Here is a 24,716-nt window from a genome sequence, read left to right on the forward strand (position 1 = left end):
TACTCTTTGTGAAATTCTGTATGCTATTTATATTGTGAAACATTATGTTGGAATAAAAAAACTGCAATTATTGAAATTGTTTGTTGATCTAAAATCTAAATGCAAATTTTCACATCGTATTTTTCCTTCGTTTTTTTTTTTTTTTTTAAAGTTCGCGCAGCTCCTGCTTCTGTTTATCCATGCGATGTTGCTAGGAGAGACGACACACAAACTCATCTTGTAAACTCACAGGTAAAAACAACACATTTTCTTGTACCCCGAAACGAATGAATGAGGTGGGCTATGTTGTCTGTTTGCTGAATATAACAAGCAAAGTTCTCCTAATGTTAAAGCAAGTTGTTGCTATCTTTCTCCCTCTCCTCCCCCCCCCTCTCTCTCTCCCCCCCTCTCTCTCCCTGTGTCTCTCTTTCTCTCTCTCCCTCTCCCCCTTCCTCTCTTTCTCTCTCCCTCGCCCCCCCCTTTCTCTGTCTCTCCCTTTCTCCCCCCCCCTCTCTCTCTATGTATTCCTCTCTCTCTCGCTCGCTCTTTCTCCCCCTCTCTCTCTGTCCCCGTGTGTGTTGTAGTGTTTGGTGTGTGACCTGAGTGAGGCGGAGCAGCAGAGGGCCCAGGCCCGGCGCTCTCACCTGCAGTGTGTGGACGGTCTACTGGCACTGCAGAAGGGCAGGCTGGCCTCCCTGGAGCAGCAGTGGAACAGCAGCCTGGAGGGACTGTGTGTGTGTGCGTGTGTGTGTGTGTGTGCGTGTGTGTGCGTGTGTGCGTGTGTGTGTGTGTGTGTGTGTGTGTGCGTGCATGCGTGCGTGTGTGAGAAACTATTGTCTCTCAAACACACATTTTAAATCTGTGGACATGAATGATCGTACTGTATGAATTTTGTGATGAAGTCTGCATAGGTTGTTTTGCACACATACATCTGCATCTGCACCTGTAAAATAAAAGGACAGCATAGCCTCTACCACCCTACAATCACCAAAACTGCCACAAACACAGAAAATGAAATTCCTTGTGAAGTGTTATGTATTGTATTACCTGGGTGTAGCAGCTGTGGTTGGTCCTCAGCGACAACAAAGTGTCCAGATGTCCTGTCTTGTCTGTGGGCCAGTGATCAGGTGAAATATCACTGGCCCATTTCAAGGGACACTTTGCCTCAACCACTCCTTTCCCACAGCAATCACATGATATGTATGCATCACAGCTTACACCAATGTAGGGCTTGTCTTTGCACAATCGGAAGCCTGCCCTCCCAATCTTGAGGCTCTTGTGGGCTGTATATACCTCACTCGATAAGGTGATTGCAGTTTGTGCTGTGAATGTTGTTGTTAGGCCTAGGGCATACTTATACGTTTCGATGGCCTCCTTTTCATGTTCCCTACCCCAAACTATGTCTGGAGTTGTCAGACGGTTTTGCAGAGACCCTTTCTGCACAATATCTCTCAGAAGTGATTTTGAGGGTTTCTCAAGAGGTGTGTGTAGTACCCTGTGCGCGGATGTGCCTGTCACCCTCCCAACTCTTTGCAGGTGCCAAGTTGAACATTCTGCCTGGTCTTTAGTTTCTTCCTCTATTGCCAGTACTTGGTCATCAGAAAACCCTAACAGATTTTCATACCATGGCATTGGCCTGAAAGAGTCCGCATATCCATTAAAAGTGCTGAGACCAACGGGCAGTGCTCCAGTGGCAGACAACATTTCAAGGAACTGTTTTTTATGTTGTTCTTTTTTATTTTATTTTATGATTAATAGTTTTTTATTATTTTCAATTAACAGACAATGAACAAACATCCAACACACGTAACAGTTGACATTGAACAATAAATTAAAAAGACAAAAAATAGACACAACAAAACATAAAGGTGATGTACAGCAATGTACATCTACAGCATTGTCTAACAATCATACTTATAGCAGTTTACTTTCACTTTTTACATTTGGGATATTGCTACTTATAATTAAATAAAATAAATTTAAAAATAAAAATATTGCTATTTACATGAGCTGGAGTTGCCATTATTTCTCAATATATGAGTGATACTGCCCCCATTTCAAGCGGTATTCCTCCACCTTATCTAGCAGCCTATATGATAATTGTTCTAGGGCTGCCAGCTGCCCAAGAGAAATGTGCCACAGAGACGGTGCTGGTGCTGATGAGGCCTTCCACTCTTTAACTAATAGTTTCCGTCCTAGCATTAACGCAGTCTGGATCCAATTGGCGAGTGGTGGAGTCACCTCACTTAATGCTGTGGGGTCACCCAAAATAAAAAGACTGGGGGTGAACGGAATGTCAAGGCCGACAATTTTTTCCAGATAACCATGGATGTCTAGCCAAAACTCCTGGGTTTTTGGACATCCCCAAAGCATATGCACTAGAGTACCATTCCTGTCACTACACCTCCAGCACTCCGAACTGTCGACCAGACCCACTCTATGTAGCCTGGATGGTGTCCAGTAGATTCTGTTAATAATCTTGAATTGGATCAGTCTCGTTCGGAGTTCCCTTGACATTTTTTTCCCATTCTTGAGAATTCTTCCCCATTCTGCCTCTGTAAATGATACATTTAAGTCTATTTCCCATGTTAGTTTAAGAGACCATATGTTTGGGTCTGAGGCCACTAGGATCCTTCCTCGAATAGTAAGCAGAGGCTTCATGACCTAGTCCAAAACTGTTCAGAAACCATTCAAGTGTATCACCACTAGGTGGGGCAGTTGTGGGGGAGCCAAATGTTTGCACCATTAAGTGTCTTAGCTGTAAATACTTCCAAAATTGATTGTGTGGTAAATCAAATTCCCTTCTAAGAGCCTCAAAAGATTTTAGCGTTCCATCCTGATATAGGTCTCCTAGAACTTCGATACCTTTTTTAAACCAGGGCTTCCAAAAGAAGGGCGATTTATCTATACACAGCTTGGGGTTCAGCCAGATCCCAGCAGACTGGTGAAGATAGGGGTCAAATTTAAAGATGTAAGCAACTCTCTTCCAAACCCATTGTATATGGGATAAAATAGGGTGCGATCGATTCTCTTGGGTTAGTCTGGCCGTAATACAGCACCTGAGTGCCAGAGGGGTGCAGATTGCACTTTCAATATGGAACCACGGGGGGGCTCTCTCTGGAGGCAGAGTCCAGTGTGCCATGTGCCTGAGAGTGAAAGCATAATGGTAATATAACAGGTTAGGAACACCAAGACCTCCTCGGTCTACAGGCCTCTGCAGTTTCCGCAGGCTCATTCTAGGACGTTTGTTGTTCCATAAGAATTTATTACAAATTTGATCAAATTGTTTAAAATAGTGTAATGGGATTCGGACTGGGAGAGCTTGTAACAGGTAGTTAAATTTAGGAACACAGGTCATCTTTATTATATTTACTGCCCCACATGGAGAGAAATAGTGGAGACCACCGCTCTACATCTGCCCGCAGTTTATCCAATAGGGGAACAAAGTTTATTTTAACTAAATCAGCCAGTGAGGGGGGGAATGTTAGGCCAAGATATCTAATGCCTTTCTTAGGCCAAGAAAAGGTGCCTGCTTGAAAAAGGGATTTGGGACAATATGGCGAAAGAGGAAGAGCCTCCGACTTTGTCCAGTTCACTTTATAACCTGAAATAGATGAAAACTTGTCAATGATTCTAAATAGGGAGGAAAGAGAGCGTTCTGGATCTGAGACAAATAAAAGAATGACATCCGCATATAGCATCAGTTTATGACATCTATCACCGATTTGAATACCTGGAAACGTGGGTTCTCTCCGGATAGCCATTGCTAACGGTTCGAGAGCAACAGCGAAGAGCATGTTTTTGATGTTGTTCTTTTGCCTTCGGAACTACCCCACACTTTCTTCCAACAGCCCTCTTTCTTTTTGCCTTGTCTGTGTAGAACCTAATGTCCTTCACCATGTCTGCCTCCACCTTTTTGGTACAGACTTTATTCCAGGCACAGGCGATGCTGGTTGGTGCCGTCCTTGTGTAGCCAAGGCGGACAGATGCCTCTAACTTAAAAAGAAGTGCCCTGACGTGGGAACAACTTTCTCCCAGTCTAGAATAAAATAGAATACAATGAGCATTTATTTTCTTCTGAAAGAATTTGATATGGCATTGAGATTAAAACTGTTATGTTATGCAGTCAGCTTACCCTGCCATGCAATCACAGTGAGCTGCTTTAACCTCTCCAGTACTCTTAGCAGCAACCCAAGTGCTGTTGGATTTATCAGTGACCCTCCACGATGGCTTGACCTGGGTCTTGAAAACGGTGATGTCAGCAGAGGGTTTGTGGTGCAGTACCACATCCACCCAGCCACTAGTGAAGAACTTATGTGCTTCCAGGATTGTAGTTTGTAGTTGTTCATTTGACTTGCCGTGTAAATCCCTAGATGAGAGTGTTACATTAGTATTCTTAAGATAGGATCATTAATAAATCTGTTCAATGGGCATAGATGATGCATTTGCCAAAGTGATGAACTGTTAATCAGTATTTAGCCTGTATGGTATATATAGTATTATGTATGTATACATTTATATATATATATATATATATATATATATATATATATATATATATAAAGACGTTATAGCTAGCTAGCTATGAGTTATCCTCAAAATAATGAACAGCAAGCTAGGTCCTAAACTAGGGCCGGTGGAGGAGGGCAAGTATCACATTGTACAGACTACCAAAACAGAAAAATAACATCTTAACGACAGCAAAAGTGAAAGATGTCAGAAATGCATTACCTGGAGATTCAATAAGGTAATTGTATATGTTAGGATATGACACCTCAGGCCATTGGGTCGGGTCGTTCATCCACATGGATGGAGGCAGACTGAAAGGACACACACTGCCTATTTCATTACTTTTCTCCATATAACGACGTCGATCATTGATCGGAAACCACACTATATAATAGTTTGCTTAACTGGCCATCGGATTTGTGCATCTAATATCTAAAAAGCAATACGGCTTTCTTATGTTATCGGATTAAAGCAAAGACCACAAATTCCCATTGACCGCCAGTCAAACTTCTACACTTCTACCACCCAACAGGGGACGTGATCGTTCTGATGACAGGGAGATGACGTATGACTGCTCTGGAGGCAGACTAATATGGAAGCATATAGCTGACATAAATCAAATGCCAATGCAATATGAGATTGCAATTGCATGTTCCACTTTTGCATGCATTCTTTTTGAATATTGTCTGAAAGAATGCATGCAAAAGTGGAACATGCAATTGCAATCTCATATTGCATTGGCATTTGATTTATGTCAGCTATATGCTTCCATAATTGACCGCCAGTCAAACTTCTACTCTTCTATCACCAGGGGTGAAAGTGGTTTGAGTTTCTTACAGGAACTATAGGCTGCTACCCCAACCTTCATGGTTTCATATTGTTCTCCTCCCGCCACCAGCTTCATGCATCCCTGAACACACACATCGTGGTGTTGGTGTTGAAATTAGAAACACTTGACAATAATAATAATATAATGTTTAAATTATTTATTTAAACATTATAACAGCCTCATAACTCAGACTCTACAACATAGACTCTCCTATGTGGACTATCATGTGTGATTGCAACTCTCCTTTTTGAGCAAAACATTTACCACACACTGAACAATTAAATTGTTTCTCTCCTGTGTGAACTATCATGTGTCTCTTCAAGTCTCCTTTTTGAACAGATTTTTTTTAAACACAAACTGGGTAACTCGAGTGTTTCTTCCCAATAACTGAGGTTCATTCATTTCCATCCATTCTTTATTACTGTCATCCGTTTTAGGTTCAGAAGAGTCTGAATAATTGTTATCACTAGCTATCAGCTGGTTGTAAACTACTAGCTGGATCTAGGTCCCTGGGAAAGTGGGAACACCTAAACACTTTTCCACATTTTCCACAGAGGGCTGAAGTAGTTATCCTTGTCTTCTGTGTATTGGTGAGTCATGCAACTTGTTGAGTGGGCTGCTCTTCTTCCTTTGCCTAGCCAAGCCTTCACATAAGGCAGTGGATCCCACCGTCTGCATGGAGGTCCCACAGAGCTGATGAAGAGGAGATTTGCTGCATTTCTTGTTGTCAGTTTGCTCCTATACTCAGTTATGATGTTGTTCATTGTGCTGAACCCCCGTTCACAGTCAGCATTGCTTGCAGACAGTGTGTCAACTGCCATGAGCAACTTCTTCATCCTCTTAGGAATGGTTCTTCCTCCACTTGCTTTGTATTCAGTGAACCCAAGGTGGGCCTCTTGTCCATTCAGATGTAGGACATCACACAAAGCCCTCACCTCATTATCTCCAAATCGAGGATTGTCGTGGTCCCAGTTGTCAGGGTTGAGGACTGCCATTTGTTTGATAAGGTTATTGTACGCCTCTTTTCGGTTGGCTGCAACACTGGCCTGTGCTCTGTTTGCTGTGGTTGTGAAGAGTCTTTCTTTCATATTGTCTACCACTGCTTGGATGAACTGAGCAGAGTTAATGATGGGAGACCTGCCAACTCTTAACTCCTCTCCCTTGAATTCAATCACTTCCTCTGCTTGGCTGGCTTCAACTGCATGTTGTCCTGGGTAGCGATTGAGGCTTTCTATGCGTTTGATATAGATTGTCATGTTGTCATGGGCCTTTGGGAGCGTGGTCTGTCTGTCCTGAAGAATCTCTGACAAGTTCTTAAGTTCAGTCAGAACATCTGCCATCACTGCAAGACTTTTCAGGAAGTTGATGGAGCACAACTTAGAAAGCAGACCTTTGAATTTGGCCCTGTCTCTGCTGTCCCTTGTATTATCCTCTGATGCTTCACGGAAATGTTGTGCCAAGGCTGGATAAGACTGCCAAACTGCAGAGACTGCCCTGCATGAAGAAGCCACCCAGCGAACACTGAACACTTTTTCCGATCCTCCTGAGGGCAATGTCTAGGTTGTGAGCTCATTCACTCAGCTCCCGCATGTTTTTTGGTGACTGGCTATATAATGAATATAGGCTGTCAAGGAATGCCTGGAAGTCCTTTGTTCCCCCCGTCACATCCAGGGCCTGGTCCACAGCAAGCTCCAGTCTGTGATTGAGACAGTGCCATAGTAGGATGCCTGGGAAGTCATCCTGGAGCAACTTCCCAACACCTGACTTCACTCCCAGCATGACACTGGCCCCATCACTGCAAAATCCAATGAGGACTTCCCTCAGCAACTCAACAGTGAAGCCATTCTTAAGCAAGCAACCCATAATCTGTTCCTTGATATGAGCAGCAGACATACTATCCAGCTCAACCAGGTCTAATGGAAAGGCAATGGGCTCCATGTCTCCATCAATACTAGCCTTCAGAAACACAATGAGTGTTGATTTGTGCCCGACACTGGTCGACTCATCAGCCAATACTGTGATTTTACAGTTGGCCTCTATTATCTTTTTCAGAAGTTCCTTTTTCATCTGTGATGACACATGCTCAATTATATCAACACAGACTGTTTTGCTGTGCAAAACACGCCCTAAGCTAACAGCATTTACTTGCTGCAGGTCAATCAGACTCTCAAAGTCTGTGAAAGGCTTGTTATTATTGGCCACATAGTATGCTGTCATGAATACTTTGGCAGTAGACTCAAATGCAGACTCCTGACTACTGGCGTTTAAGTTCAGAAGTATGTCTTTATTTGCTGTCTGAAGAATCTTGACAGCTTCAGTATGCGCTGTGGAGTTCCTGTGCTCATGGATCTTTTTCCGCAGTGATGAAAGCTGTACTTCCCTTGAATTACCACTTGGGGCTATCTTTCCCTCAGCCCACTGAGTAGCTATGTTGACCCCACGGGATGCCATGACACCCAGATCTTTTACATCATGGCATGGGCTACAGCCTAGCCTTCCATTTTCAGCATGCAGCCATTCATTTTTCTCCTTGAACTGTTTATACTGTTCTTCTTTCCATACATTAGGGTAAGCAGTAGGAGGGCTAGCAGCATCGCCTGTTCTTTCTTCTGAGTAGGGAGAGGGACCTGCTGCTTCTTGTTGAGTCTCCTCTTCCTCCCTCTGGCCTTCAACTGTTTTAAATTAGAATAACATTTACAACTAAATTCATCAAAAGACAGTCAAACAGTCTCTGTCTTTGAATTGTCAGAACAGTGGGCAGATAAATTAATTAACAGATTATTAGTCAAATAAAATATCTCAAAATGTATCCTACAATGTGTAGGATACATACAAAATGTTGTACTGTATGCACACAGACTGTGTTCTGAGTAAGCCACTGTCTAGTTTGCTAGTAAGCTAACTTCATATCCATTCTCTAGTCTAAGTTAGCATCATCACCTGTGTTTGCATCTGAGGGTGGGTTTTCATTTTGCAGAGGTTCTGCCTCCCCCCTCTGGCCCTCAATTTGCTCTCTCCTTCTAACTTTAGCCACATTATCTGCTTCTTTATCTCTCTTCTTTCTTTTAAACATTTGACTTATTGTTCGTTGCATGTTTCTTCTCCTCAGGCCTGTCTGTCACTAACTATGGTGACGCCCACTCACGTGCGATTATGGCCCATTAAGGCCGATTTTAAAAAACACACTGCCACCTAGCGATGTGACGGTGTAATTGCAGCGCGGCCTACGCAGAAGTGTAAAGTGCGTCGCGTCGTGTCGGGTCTACTGTAAAGCAGGTTAACGTGTCCTTTTCAAAGGTATTAAAATAGACTTGCAAGGAAACATAACGTCAGCCGCACCGGACCGCACCGGTCCACTTTCACCTATGTCTATCACCCAAAAAGGGGCGTGGACATTACGGGAGGGGAAAGTACCGATGATGCGTTACTGTGATGAATTGAAAATATCCAGTTGCCTTTACCTGTTATATCCAGTTATATCCAGTTTATATCCAGTTATATCCAGTTACCTTATATTCCCCATCCCCCATTAGATGCCCATTGGATACAAACACTTCACATTGACCAATGAATATCCAGTTGCTAAGACCTTTGACATTGACCAATGAATATCCAGTTGCTAAGACCTTTGGATATTGCCCATCCCCTATTAGATGCCCATTGGATACAAACACTTCACATTGACCAATGAACAGTTGGGACAGAATAGATAAATACTTCGCGGGTGTTGATTTCCCGATCTCGAGCGTCAACGAAGGAAGAAGCTCCTCGCCATTTCGTCTGCTCTGTCATTGCGCTCTGGCGTCAGACAGTTTTAGCTATTTTATTCATCTGTGTGATCAATTGCGATTATTTAATCTGTAAAATCCTTGTTTAAAAAACCGTAAGAAGAGCCTGTCAGCGAAGTGATGGAGGTAAGCAAATGCCATGACAGCTAGCTAGCTGTATCTGGCTGTATTGTGTAGGATTAAGTGTGACTGACCACCTGAAAATGATCATCAAAACATTTTAGTAGAAATGTTGTTTTGTTTTTGTTCAACTTCTGAAGTAAATGTGGTTTGTAAAATGTGTAAAGCGAACTTAGTAGTGGAATATTCGGGTTGTTACGAATCATTACTGCAGCGAGGGGTTCGAGGGCTGGACAGAAGAGGCCTGGTGACAGCGCCGAGCCCCGCCGAGTGCCTCTCCGTTTAGGGCAGTTCAGAGATATTGAGCGTCAAAGTTTTTTACATTTATTATGTTCTGTGAGATGGAACCTTTGTATTTTATGAATTACTAACTCAAAAATGTCAACATTTTAAAAACAACACCACACAGGCGTTAATAAACACCTAATGGATCAGATTATGTAAAAAACTCAATTTTGACAAAAATGGAGATAGAACCTTATAATGCTAAGCTCACGAAGTGTAAAATAGATAGATGATATTAGACCGTCTGTGTTGCTGCCTCCGGGTCTTCATAAAGGATCTCAGTCCATCTCAGAGATGTTTGGCCTGAAACCCAAAAGCCTTCAATGTTTGAAACACGGATCTCCATTAACTATCCTGTCAAACGTGTTCATAGCGTCGAGACGAGATGGCTGCTGTTGGATTGTCAGAATTTCGCATTTATATAAACCACATCATATTTATAAGTAGGGTTGTTGGGTATCGTTTGGGTTTTATCCGGTACCGGTACCTAACCGATACTTTAAAAACGGTACCGGCACCGAAACGGTACTTAATTCAGTACTTTTAAAAAAATGACATATATATATATATATATATATATATATATATATATATATATATAATAAATAACACGGTCGACAACATTAAACAGCTTTTCACTTTTTTATTGCTGAGGCACAATATATATTAGTTAAATATACACTCAAATTAAAATAAATGAAAATAAAACTCGTCAAAATCCAAACTCTGTTGCCGCTCAGCTACTCCTCAGGGCCCTGCCCCTCTCTGGGCCATGATGACAGGTGCACTTTATAAGGCGCCTCACATTATCAGAAGACTTTCTACGTCTAATAAATAAAGCCCACTTGGTCCGGATGGATAAGTGACCCAAGTGTTTTATCTAATAATCTATTAGCGAGTATTTTAGATAGTAGTCGACAATCGACTGTCTGAGATCCGTCATTTCAACAAGCCGCCAAGCTCGAGATCAAATCAGAAGCTCCTCGCCATTCCGTCTGCTCCGTCATTGCGCTCTGGCGTCAGACAGTTTTAGCTGTTTTATTCATCCGTGTGATCAATTGTGATTATTTAATCTGTAAAATCCTTGTTTAAAAAAACAACGTAAGACAAGAGCCTGTCAGCGAATTGATGGAGGTAAGCAGCGAGCTAAACTGACATTGCCACCGACAGCAAACGCCATGGCCGCACTGGACAGCTAGCTAGCTATCTGGCTGTAACTGGTATTGTGTAGGATTAAGTGTGACTGACCACCTGAAAATGATCATCAACACATTTTAGTAGAAACGTTGTTTTGTTTTTGTTCAACTTCTGAAGTAAATCTGGTTTGTAAAATGTGTAAAGCGAACTTAGTCGTGGCCCTGGTTGGTCAAGGCCAAGTACTTGCTAGCGATGGGTATGTCTAGTTCCTGAAATGTGAACATCGAATTTCGGTAGCTGAACTGTGGTGAACTTGAAGTTGTATTTCAGTGCAGTGATCTGATCAAAGCAACATATCAAAGCTAGATAATATAGCTGTATTACATGCCTGTCTGGTGACTAATGACTGTTTTGTCAGAACTTTCTGAAATGTTGTTCTACTCGGGATTATCCTGACCCGTTTGCAGATCACGTGTGGGTTCATTTAAGGGTTACTTAAGGTCATTTAAGGGTTAGCGTACCAGGGCTATTCATAGCTTTCAGTCACGTGGTTTCTTCCCTAGCAACCACCAACCTGACGGGCAAAAAGTATCATAGCAACATCGCTCAACATGGCTGCCTACTATTTAGACCACCTCACTCATGAAGAACTATCAAGATACACGACGGTGATAGGAGTGGAGGATTGACACCATTCAAATAGTGTTGGATTCCCTGTCTTCTACTCTATCCGGACACGTTGGAATTATTTTCCTAACCCCCGGAGAATCAAAGTTATTGACCTGCAAAGGGTGCCTCCTTGACCGGCTTTTCCCGTGAATAACACCGGTTATGGAGGTGGTACAAACATAAGACTATTATTGCTAAATTCACCATCAGTATACGGTCATTTTGAGCCCTTAACCACCGCGCTGACACCCCGAGAAGATATACTTTTAATATGAAACTCGATCAACCGGGCGTTCACCGGCTGCTGGACGAAACTCCCAACTCCCGCTGTCAGCGAGGCGAGGGAATATTTATATCCGGGAATTAGCTCCTTGCTGTGTCCACGGTGATAGGAGTGGAGGATCGACTCCATTCAAATAGTGTTGGATTCCCTGTCTTCTACTCTATCCGGACACGTTGGAATTATTTTCCTAACCCCCGGAGAATCAAAGTTATTGACCTGCAAAGGGTGCCTCCTTGACCGGCTTTTCCCGTGAATAACACCGGTTATGGAGGTGGTACAAACATAAGACTATTATTGCTAAATTCACTATCAGTATACGGTCATTTTGAGCCCTTAACCACCGCGCTGACACCCCGAGAAGATATACTTTTAATATGAAACTCGATCAACCGGGCGTTCACCGGCTGCTGGACGAAACTCCCAACTCCCGCTGTCAGCGAGGCGAGGGAATATTTATATCCGGGAATTCGCTCCTTGCTGTGTCCACGGTGATAGGAGTGGAGGATCGACTCCATTCAAATAGTGTTGGATTCCCTGTCTTCTACTCTATCCGGACACGTTGGAATTATTTTCCTAACCCACGGGAAATCAAAGTTATTAACCCGCAAAAAGTGGGTTTTGCCCGTGGGTTTTGCCCGCAAAAAGTGCCTTTTGCCCGTCAGGTGGGCGTTTCCACTATGCTGTGACGTCACATGAAAGCTATGAATTGCGACTAACATTTGGTCATTTGGTTAAAGCAGGGTATCCATATCCCTGGACTAACTTGCCTGTTTTTATTAGCATACCATAATATGTAGTTACATTTTAATATCTGTTCATATACATTTATTTCCAGGTCAATAATGCAGTAGGAAGTGGAGTAAATGCAAGTCCAAGCGGAGTGAGAATGGCGTCTGATGGATTTCAAAGCGTCTCATCTGGTTCAGATTTGTCATCCCAGCATCAGGTGAGATGTCTTCAATAGGCTTTCAATATGAACGTCAATGTGAGGGACAGAATGATAGGCCTAATGGAAGTGTTAGGTCCTATCCAAATTGACTTATGTAAAATGTTTTTTTTAGCAAGGTAGAGTTAGAAAACTATTTTAAAAATCACTCAATTAAACATGATGTAACAATATTAACATGTTACATTCAATCAAATGACAAAATAGCCTACATATATAATACTCAGCATAACATCAAAGTGCATTGTGCTAAGAAAAACATAAACGTGTTCACACAATCTAATATGTTTAAACAAAAATACATAGGAACAGTATTGAGGACCTCTCATTTATTGTAATAAATTATTTGAGATTATGGATAATTGTCTGTTGAAGTAGGCAAAATGTATTGTCTGTTCAACTTATCACCTACTGTATATTTCACTTACCCTTTGTTAAGGGTTTAATACGTTTTTGCTTCATTATCTTACAGATCTGTGGACCAGGGGACAATGGAAGTCTGTCGCAGCCTTTTATTCCACTACCTGACTTCCAACTGCCAGAGGAGCCTCACAACACCTACACACCCTGGTCTGCTCATGATGATCCATACCAACTACGGTAATTGATTGTATTCAGAACAATGTTAAAAGCAGGCAGGTGACAGAGTTTCTTGTGAGAGATAGTGATATTCTGGGAAATTATTGCGAAGTTATTGTAATAAGTAATAAAAAAGAGTCGGTGTGTTCTGAAATCATAGAGACATTTATGAAGACTTAATAGCAACGAGTGTGCACTTTAAGCACTCAGATACTTGGTGGTAGCAGCAGCATTACCCACCGCATGTTCCATCTCCTGCCTTGCACTATCCTCATTGACTAACAATTGAGGATCACTTGAACTTCTAATAATCTGGAAAAACGATCCAAAGGCCTGAACTTTTTAATGTGAAAATGTGCAATCTGAATTATAGGTAAACAATATTTAAAAAATGTAAAATATGTTTTAACTGTTATAACCTTTTTCATCTCTAAGGAACCTCACCGATGGAAATGACTGTGGAAGTCAAGCTGATCTCTATGGGCTAGTGTCAAATATCTTGGAAGAGGCTGATCCAATGGAAAGCTACTATACTGAAGAGTGAGTTACGTCATATTCAAATTACTTGAAGTACAATTTAAATGAAAAATTATCAGAAGTACATTGAATTGAGATTAGATGAATCCAATTGTAATTTACCTCCTTAGAAGTGTACTATGCAGGCATGAAAATCACTCACCTTACGGAGAAATTCGCAGTTTTTAATCCAAAATTGGTGACCTACCTGAACCGTGTAGATCCAATGAGAAATTGAGGTTTTTTTTGGGCGGAGCAGACCCACTTAAAAAGACGAACATGTGCGTGCGTGTGAAGGGCTGTGCGTGTGAAGGGCTGTGCGTGTGAAGGGCTGAAACTATCATGTGCGTGCGTGTGAAGGGCTGTGCGTGTGAAGGGCTGAAACTATCATGTGCGCACGGGTGAAACTCCTTGGTGAAGGGAGCCAATACAGCGTAGCTATGAGTGCGAGGTAGGGATGCACCGAATTTAAAATTCTTGGCCGAAGCCGAATTTAAGGAAACATTGGCCAAATACATACCGGCAGTTTTTCATTTATTTTTGTACCATTGTATAAACTAAATACAGTAAAGGCCAAAAGTTTGGACACACCTTCTCATTCAATGTGTTTCCTTTATTTTCATGACTATTTACATTGTAGATTCTCACTGAAGGCATCAAAACTATGAATGAGCACATGTGGAATGATGTACTTAACAAAAAAGTGTGAAATAACTCTAAATATGTCCTATATTTTAGATTCCTCAAAGTAGCCACCCTTTGCTTTTTTGTTGTTAATAAAAGATTAACATTTTTTGTTAATAAAATATATAATAATAATATTAAATTATATATAATAACATATGATTATTAACACATTATATTTAATATTATTATTATATATTTTATTAACAACAAAAAAGCAAAGGGTGGCTACTTTGAGGAATCTAAAATATAAGACATATTTAGAGTTATTTCACACTTTATTGTTAAATACATAATTCCTATGTGTACATTCATAGTTTTGATGCCTTCAGTGAGAATATACAATGTACCAATTAGTCATGAAAATAAAGGAAACGCATTGAATGAGAAAGTGTGTCCAAACTTTTGGCCTGTACTGTACATTTTCCTTTTTATCCATGCTTTTCAAAGTTTTTTTTTTTTTTTTTTACTTTTATTGAACATTCCAGCAGACAGGTCACCAACTACATTTGTCCAAGGGCCAGAATTTTTCGAAGCTTACACTGTGGGGGCCGGACTTATATATATTCATTTATTTTATTTCGGCATAATTAGCATATTATTGTTTAATATTTTCACTTTCTTACAAAATGTATGTTATTAATGGCTTATCAGTGTTAACAGACTCCTGACACCTATACTGCAGACAGCCACCAGGGGGCGATCAAGATATTTTGGCTTCACTTCATTGTAATAATTTTCAGTTATCAATCAAGCAAAGTGTCACTCTCAAAGAGAGTGACACTTTGAAGCGCAAACCTGAAGCGCAAAATTGATGTGGAAAACCGCAGCTTTAATGAGGAATGGACTGACAAGTACGCATTCATCTTGCCAACATTTAGTAACGCAAAACCTGTATGCCTCATCTGCACTGAAACGGTAGCTGTTGAAAAACGATACAATCTTCGCCGTTACAATTATACAAGTCGTGCAGCTTTCAGAGAATCATACCATGAGAAGTCATATCCTGAGACCCGTCACAGAATAATTGCAAACTTGAAAGCTGGATATGGACATGCCAATAGAATTATTAGCAGAACGTTATCTGAACGAGAGGCAACTAGTGCATCTCTCCGGGCTGTCTGGGTTCTACAAGCATAACAAGCCATTTACCTCGTTCATTTTTTGACTGAGAAGTTAGTTGTTATTTAAGTCACTGTAATATGTGCATGTGAAAAATTTGCCTATAACACGAAATGTTAAACAAGAGCATGTGGAGAAAAAACACGAAATGTTAAATGAGAGCTATGAGTTTGTCCCCATTCTTGCATGCGAATAGGCGCTACGTCTGCCGCATTCCATTTAAAAGACGGGAATTAGTTTCAGCTTTGCTACTATACTATACTATTATATACTAGTATACTATACGGCTATTTCGAAGCAAGGATGGAGATTTGTGAATGAGTTAGGTCTGAATCCTCCTGCATTGGTAGAACCATATGAATCTATGCCATGGCCGCGATCGTAAATTCTCTCTGAGAGAGTCAGAGCGTCCACGTGACTGCCTCTAGTCCAATCAAATTACCTGGTTCCATGATGACATTGAATCCACTGTGCGCTCCGACGAATTTACGAACGCAGCCTATATGTTCTAAACGGTATTTCCGTCCTCACATTTTCTGAATTCATTATTTAATTAATATGAAAAAACCACAAATATTCCACGGGCCCGATGGGAAGCTTTGGTGGGCCGCATTTGGCCCGCGGGCCTTCTGTTGGTGACCCATGGGGCTATACCAACAAAGCACAATAACTGAAAATAAATATATAAGAACAGCATTGCACTTTCAGGGCTCGACATTAAGGCTTGTCCGCTTGTCCAGGACAAGTACATTTTATGTTCGGACAAGTGGACTTCCTCCTGCAGTTGTCCGATGGACAAGTCAAAACAAAAAAAGAAATCAATATGTATTAATATCTGCAAAACATTAATTCCTCCTTCCGATCTGAATAGTAAAAAAAAATATTACAAGCAAAGCGATGCCTCGCCTCATTCTCGCTGAGGCTATTTCAGTCTCTCGTAGTTCGTTATCGTCATAGTTCGTAAATTCGCTCAGAGCGCCAGAGCGCACACTGCGTTCAACGTCATAAAGAGACCAAGTAATTTGATTGGGCAAAAGGCATTCCATGAGTGCTGATCAGATTCCAGAGCGAGTTTACGAACGCAGCCATAGCCTACGTTGTGGGTCTCCTGTCACTAGTGCCATTCGCGTGAACGCATATTCGCTTCTTCTCAATGCCGCTTATTTTCATGTAGTTCTATATTTTAGGTTTGAAGTGTTAAGACCAGCACATCGCAATGCGAACTTCAGAATGACACTAATGATAGATTTCTCAATTTGAATATAGGATACTATCCAAAAGCTAGCAAATAAGATTGCTTCCATTGGGGAGGGACTATAGTTACAATTTTTTTTTGTAAATATTCCTAGATATTCATCCCTTTTGTGGCCAATCTTAATCTAAAAGGGTTAGGGTAATCACTGATTACCCCATCGTAATAATTTAAAATAATTACAAAATATTGTTTAATGAATACATTTGAAAATTAAGGATACATCATTATCAAATCAATAGTATTCAAATGTGTTATTTGCATACACATACACTCACTGGCCACTTCATTAGGCACACCTTGGGGTTGGACCCCCTCTTTTGCCTTCAGAACTGCCATAATTCTTCGTGGCATAGATTCAACAAGGTGCTGGAAAATTTCCTCAGAGATTTTGGTCCATATTGACACTATAATATCACGCAACAGCCCGTCTGGCACCAACAACCATGCCAGGTTCAAAGTCACTTAAATCACCTTTATTTCCCATTCTGATGCTTGGTTTGAACTTCAGCAGATCGTCTTGACCATGTCTACATGCCTAAATGCATTGAGTTGCTGCCACATGATTGGCTGATTAGATATCTGCGTTAACAAGCAGTTGAAAAGGTGTACCTAATGAAGTGGCCGGTGAGAGTATAATATATTATTATTAATATTATTGCTTTTTCAAAATCTTTGGATTTGGACAAGTAACTTGAGCTCTCGGACAAGTAAAAGATAAGTTCACTTGTTATGACAGAGAAAGTTTGTTAGTCCTTGTTAATGGCAGTAGTACCATGTCAGTCTAAGACCTATTGTTGACTGTCTGATCAATAGAACTTTTCAGCGATTGAAAACCCTGATCGACTTCAAAACTGATAATTTTGCAAATAATACATTAAAAGTAGCACTGACTAACGCTAGTAGGCTCAACTTGTCATTCTGGATAATGAAACAGCAAGCGCCGGTTCTCTGTTTTGTCTTGTGTGCACAGCTATTTCGCTAGTAAACACGAAAGCTAAGCTTATTTGCAGTACAGCGCCACCAGGGTTAGGGTTAAATAGCGCCCCCGCCACCATGTCGGCGCAATGCCGCAATTGCAGTTAGAAATGACATAAATACACAGAGTGCAACGCTTGTAGAAAATACGACTGAGTTTTGTTGAGAGCTGGAGGCGGCAAGAAATATGACGGAGACGGCCGCCTCATAATTCTCTAGCAGGAACAACCCTGCTACTATTTGGCGGTAAACTGCTACTATTCGGTGGTCTTTTCACACATTCGGCCCAATACCGAATGTGCTTTTTTTGCTATTATTCGGCCGAATACATTCGGTGGCCGAACTTTCGGTGCATCCCTAGCGTGAGGTGCCTTGGGCTGTTGGTCAGGTAAAGTTACTCACACTGGTGTCGGTCGTAATAGAGTGCAACGTACAGCAACGTGTTTGCTGAGAGAAAGAAGAGAAGGACTCAAGTCGCTCAACTGGTGATGGAAGTCGCTAACCCTTTATTAAAGCTGCGCTGCTGCGCATTTCATGAGAGAAGTTGTCAGTCCCGTCTCTTATACAGCATATGTGGACATGTAAAGATACTTTATTTGCACTTAATTATACATTCATACTTTTGTTTTTGTGCAATATTGTAATTCTGCATGTGACCACCACTAGAGTAAATCTAAAAGAAATCAGATATGAGCATTTGGAAGCTCATTTTTCCACCAAAAACTTGGGAGGAGCATAACCCTGGGACCCCCTAGCAGGTATCCTTCTCACCTTTTTCACCCCTGACCCATTTTCATGCCTGGTACTATTGCGCTTCTCCACTACCGTCCCGTACCGTACCAGAATGCGTGCGCCCGGTTTGTTTTGCTTTCTCCACTGCCAACTGGGCCGTACCGGGCCGTAGTACCCGTACTGATTTTAGCTACATTTACTATCTGCTACGATTTGTGATGCTGCAGACCGTTGATTGGTCAATGGAAATCGTCACAATAACGTCATCCCAGGTTGATATTCCAGTTCACCGCTAACCGCCATTTTTAAATACCACAACAGATTTCGCTTTAGGCAAATGTCATTTACTTTTTCTGTAATTATTTATTAATAAAGATAAACGATTCAATTATCGATAACGATGATGCGGACACTCACACATGTATTGTGGTTTACTTAATACTGTTCAGCACTTGAGGTTACATTCAATGCATGACTTGTGCTATATAGGCTAAATAAAATTATTAAAACAGCAAGTAACAGGCACGTAACATCCATATGCTGTATAAATTAAGACTACCGAACAAGACACCGGAGCACTCATATCTGCGCGTTTGTCACAGGGTGCCAGTCACCCTGTTCCTCTGCAACAAACGCAGAGATTGTATGAGCGCCCCGGCGTCAGTCCAATGGAAGCGTCAAGCACAGCCTTTCCATAGAAATACATCACTCCCTGTCTAACTTTAGATATCTAACGTTACATGTTTTAAGGCTGACCTGTGCAGGATAGTGCTGCATTTTGACATAATTAATGTCGCATTTACCCCCGTTGAGCTGTATAGCGGCACTTATTAAAGTGAAGTGCTCTTATGACGCTTAACTCCTACTCCTACTGTCCCGGCTCGCTCCAGGTCTGTTGAGTATAATGGAGAAGCGTTTCTGAAAATACGGTACGGGTAAGATACAAAAGTGTGCCGTCCTGTGCCGTCCCGGTCTGGTCAATGGAAAAGAGCCATATGTTAACCTTTACATTCTCAATTCCCCTTCCAGGACACCATCCGATTTGAAATCTATCTGGTCTCCTATGAGGGAGGATTGTCCACAGTACTTCCAGTCTGAGTCAAAAATCCAGCCCCACTCTGCCTTTCCGCCAAACCATGTTTATTCTGAGCCTTTCGATAAAGCACAAGGACAGTCAATGAACAGAGATTCTGAAGAGTGTTATCAGCGTTTCAATGGCGTTGACAACAGTGAGCAGTGGCTCTTCTCTTCCTGCAATGGAGATATGGACGCCTACTCCCTACAGACCAAACAAGTGCAGAAGCCGCCAGGTCTTCACCTGACCAATGTGGGGCACTCCTACCTGCCAAAGCCTAGACAGAATAAACACGAGGAGTACAATGCAAATGAAAAGGTTGGAGGGTTCAGTGGTTCATTGAATGCTTTCTCTGATCACATTGATGCGTTTGCACCTCAGTGCCAAAGCAGTGTCAAGCCCAGAAGGACCAAGCCAGGACCAAACCGTACCATGCAAGATGTCAACAAGCTGGCCAGCAATATCCAGGCTTTAATGGTGGGTGAGCAGCAGGACAACTCATGTGGCAGGGAGCCCCAGAGCAGACAGACAGTGCAGATGCAATATGAGGACAGCATGACTGAACAGAGGAATTTTACCAGCTCCAGAATACCAGCGCACAGCACTCAAACCATACAGTTCAAAAAGGAGCTGGGAGGGGAGCTTGGAGCAGTGCAAAGAGAGACTGATGGAGGGTTAAGGAAACACCCATTGCAGAGTGACTTTGGTTCTAGAGATACATCTGGGTTTGGTCCACAACATGTTGAATACTTTCAGCAACCAATCATTGCATCTTTGAATCCTCGAAGTTCTTATCCAAATAAGATGGCCACCCAGAAAGGACCCTACTCCCACTCCATGAACCTGAGCCAGGTTGTGACAGGCATGGATGGGCTGAGGAGGGGAGCTGGACTTGTGAGTGACTTGTTGCCAAACAGTGACTTTGCAGGTTTCAACCCGTACTTCGATGCCCCGATGAGGTCTGGTGGAGAGGGTATGTATCCTGGGATGACAGGGATCAGGTCCCCAAGGATGATGAAGAACAGAGGAGGACCCATGAGTCAGCTCCACTTCCACTTGGAGGAGTGTTATGAGCAATGGAGGCTCTTGGAGAAGGAGAGGAAGGAGGTGAGCATTGAGAATATGAGCCCAATTTTATGAGTGTGGAAAGAAGACAACATTTATTAGGGTTAGGCCTAAATTCAAACAACAAAGCGGTCACCCTTTGGTGAACAGCTGAGGGAACTACTAATCCCAGATTTCCAAATGAGTAGTACATCTCTGCTCATGTCACCACTGTATATTACTTGCTTATAATATATCTGAGCATACTATGTTTTGTATATATGGTTTGACTGTTTGGTGTAACATTTTCTTTATATGTTTTCTGTTTTAGACAGAGGTCATCCTTATCAAGAGCTATCCAGGAAAACTGATTGCAGCTGATTGCACCCTTCCCAAGATCCCACCAAACCCTTCAAGAGTCGACTGTCTCATAGTGGACCAGATAAGAGAACAGGCCAGGGTGAGATTTCAAGTTATTGTCTTTTAAACTGTCTACAGTCACACAAAATAGGATATTTATGTACATAACAGCTGCTGTGTGAGATTGACACCCATCTACTGAAGTAAAGCAAGTGTTTCAAATTAATTTGCGGTCATACCTTTACCTGTAGTATTAATTGTTTTATTACATCTTAGGTGGTGAGCCTTCTGGGTAAAATGGAGCGTGTGCGCAGCTTCCCCCTCCATGCCAACATTTTCTCAGCTTTGGACAGACACCGACAGGCTATTTCCATTACCCAAGCCAGACGCAAAGAGGCATTTGTCGTGTCCAACAGGCAAAGGCAGAGTAGTGCTCATTTCAGAGCGGACACAGGTAATTCAACACTACCATGTAATAAATTAGCCACTTATTTTAGTTTTTTTAAGCTCATCCTGCATTTATCAATGATGTCTTCCAATATTGTATTGACGATTTGTGATTCAATTGCGCCCTCTATATTCTTTCCTGGGAAGGTTGCACAACTATCTTTTTTGCCTTCATGTATTATTGATGGGCAGCTTGCTCAGTTCTAATAAAAAGGCCTACAACAGGAAGGTGTTAAATGACAGGTTTTGTCTGCTTATTTTGTGATAGCCAAAATCCTGCAGCTTGCCACAGCACTGAGGGACCTCTGTACAACCACAAGGAAGTCCCGCACTGCCCTGTGGTGTGCCCTACAGATGACCCTTCCCAAACCCACCATTGAGAAGCTGGACAAGCAAGGAGACAGTGAGTCCACTTCTGAGGGATAGTGGTGGTCTAGTGGATAGTGAGTTGGACTTGTGATCGGAAGGTTGTGAGTTCAACTCCCGCCTGAAACCACACCACTACTAGTGTGCCCTTGACACTGAGATAGACACGGTATGGGTTTCGAGAAGGTGTTTTTTTTGCCTAGCTTTTAGCTAGTGTGTGTTTATTTCATCTTGCACTTTTACGCTTATTTCCTTTCTCCTATTTCTTGTTTTATTGGGTTGTATTTTGTATTAATACATTTTCATGTTCTTTTTGTTTGAACTCATGTTCCTTTTTTAACTTAATCTTGTTAAACTTAAAAAAAAAAAAATTAAAAAAAAAAGGAAATCTTGTTAAACTTAATCTTGTTAAATATTTTATTTATAATAGTTTATGTAATTTTTTAATTAAAATCTTTTTATAGGGTCTCTGATTTGCATAGGAATCAATTACACACTGTGGGGATCAGGTTGTCATTACAAAACTGCTCAGGAATGGGACCCTGAAGCCCAGGGAGACTGACCAAAATCTACAAAGTTGAATGATGGAGAGAAAAAAGCACAGTCAATGGGGCAACATCATGTCAGTCACTCTACACAAGTGGTATATAACCAAGTGTCCAAAAAGAATCCCTTAATGAAAAATAATCTATCTCATTTCCATAATTGTGTTGCAACAATGAATTCTAATGATACAGCAAATGGCTGGAAATTTGTTTATTTGATTTGACTACAAAGCATTAAGTTTAGTGCAAATCCAACACATGCAATGTCGTTTCCACACCATCCCTCATAGAGGATAGTAGTAGCTAGTAGCTACAGTACATCAGTTTGTCAGGTAGTGACATCCTAATCTACATAGTGTGTAATTGATTCCTATGCAAATCAGAGACCATATAAAAACGAAAAGACATTGATTCCAAAATGACATAAACTATCTTGTCATCTAACTTGCATAAAGATCAATTGAACTTATTGAGTGATTTGTTGATGACATTTGTGACACAGTCTGGTGAAGATTTAATGTTCAGACTTTTATTAACTTTTAATCAATCAATTTAATCAATCAACTAATCAATTTAATCAATCAACTAATCAATCGTTAACTTTTAAAGGTTTGAGTGTTTTGTCTAACCTGAAATTCGAAATTGATGTTATTCTTAAAATTAATGTTTCATGAAAATTATTGAAATCCATTGAAAATTATTCTTGAAATTAATGTTTCATGAACATTTAGTTTTTTCTCGTATTTGTGAAATTCTGTATGCTATTTTTATTGTGAAACATTATGTTGGAATAAAAAAATAAATAAAAAAATATTGAAATTGTTTGTTGATCTAAATCAGTGGTTCTCAACCTTTTTTGGGCCAGCGCCCCCCTGTCCATTATCCAGGCCTCTTACCGCCCCCCCCATCAAAAAAAGTAGGCTTATTTTCTTCCCTAAATATTAATGTTGACTAATATTCTGTGTTATATAATTTAAAAAGCATGTCACTGAATGCCAAATAATAGATTGGATTTAACTGGGCAGTTGGAATATCATTATCATTAGTTTACCAGAGAGCAGAAAAGCCATGTGAATGTGAATAAAAATGCTGTTTCTGAGTGTTAAACAAACTCAGACAACATCAGAGAATACAAACAGACTGCTACGGAACAGCAGCAATTTCACACATGTCCGATGCAGAACAAACAGTAGGCTGCAGAACTGTACATTACAACTAACATTGTTAGTTTTTTTAAGTGTGCTGGTGTTGCATTTCTCCAAATTGCTGTTTTATGATGCTAATATTGATTCATTTTTGATTGGACTTTGGGGGGGGGGGTGGTGTCACAATATGGCGGCAAACGCTAGGGGGCTATTATTTTACTATTTTATTTAGTATTCTATGGTATTATTTTCATAAACTGACCACTTCGAATTTCTCATATCAAAACATATCAAAACATAACAAAGTTCAGAGCTCTGCGCTCTGGGAGCGCTCAGAGATGGGCGCTCTGACTGAAAACACGGTTTTGTCCGAGCGAACTGACCGTTCGTGCATTTACGAACGTACCCGTAATAACACTGATGACAGCTGATCAATACAAAAGACGCTGCAGCTGATGCGTTCGTTTCCAGGACATCACAAGAGGAGCAACATATCACAAAAAAGCGATCGAATATTTTAGTTTGCAAACACTTCGCAATGCTAACCTCAGAATGGCACTAGGGATAACATCCACAACAACACTTAACAGTAATACATTTATGTAATATACTGTGATGAACCTGCGAGGGGAGGGGACATTCGTAGCTGATTTCTCTAGGTTCGATTATTGGTAAGTGTAACGATGGTCAAACAGGCAACCTTCTTTCAATCAATTCTTTTATTTGACCTGCAGAGAAGACATATAAAACACAATTCTTCTCTGATCTGCAACTCTTGTGAATCCATTAAGATGGCGGCCATGTTCTGCTTGTCCCACCGTGTATGTATATTTCACATCAGGATAATTTGTTCACAGAAAGAACACAAATTTCCCTCAAACATTACAAATAACAATTACAAACAACACGTGGAGCAACATACCTGCAGAGAAGACATATAAAACACAATTCTTCTCTGATCTGCAACTCTTGTGAATCTGCGCGTTCAAAATAACATACAATAAATGTTCTGTTTCACATCATCACAATACATGTAAAAACAAACAGCACAGTACTACACCAACATTTTCACCCTACATTACAAGATTCTCCATACAAACAACAAAACACGAGGAGCATTTTACATAGCGCACATACCCATTAAGATGGCGGCCATGTTCTGGTACCACCGTAAGTACGGCAACAAGAGAAGGACAAAAGAACGCGCAGACCTGCAGTACACCCAAACTCCAAAGGGGGGCTCCAACAACAACCAGGGCTGCTCAAGCACGGCGAAACTCATCTACATTCACCACAACTAAACATACATTCCCAACTCTGTTACAC

General features: G+C 41.2%; 1 pseudogene across 1 annotated transcript; it reads left to right on the top strand.

The window, feature by feature from the left end:
- The first annotated feature begins 266 nt into the window (after positions 1–266).
- LOC308173536 lies at positions 267–21,760 on the top strand (annotated as a pseudogene). The gene is made up of 8 exons: positions 267–275; positions 564–713; positions 13,018–13,184; positions 13,564–13,664; positions 19,438–20,590; positions 20,859–20,987; positions 21,164–21,341; positions 21,603–21,760. The product of its transcript is annotated as an uncharacterized misc_RNA (transcript).
- The last annotated feature ends 2,956 nt before the right edge of the window (positions 21,761–24,716 follow it).

The sequence above is a fragment of the Nansenia antarctica genome (assembly GCF_963989245.1).
Source record: "Nansenia antarctica genome assembly, chromosome: 18".
Classification (NCBI taxonomy): Eukaryota; Metazoa; Chordata; class Actinopteri; order Argentiniformes; family Microstomatidae; genus Nansenia; species Nansenia antarctica.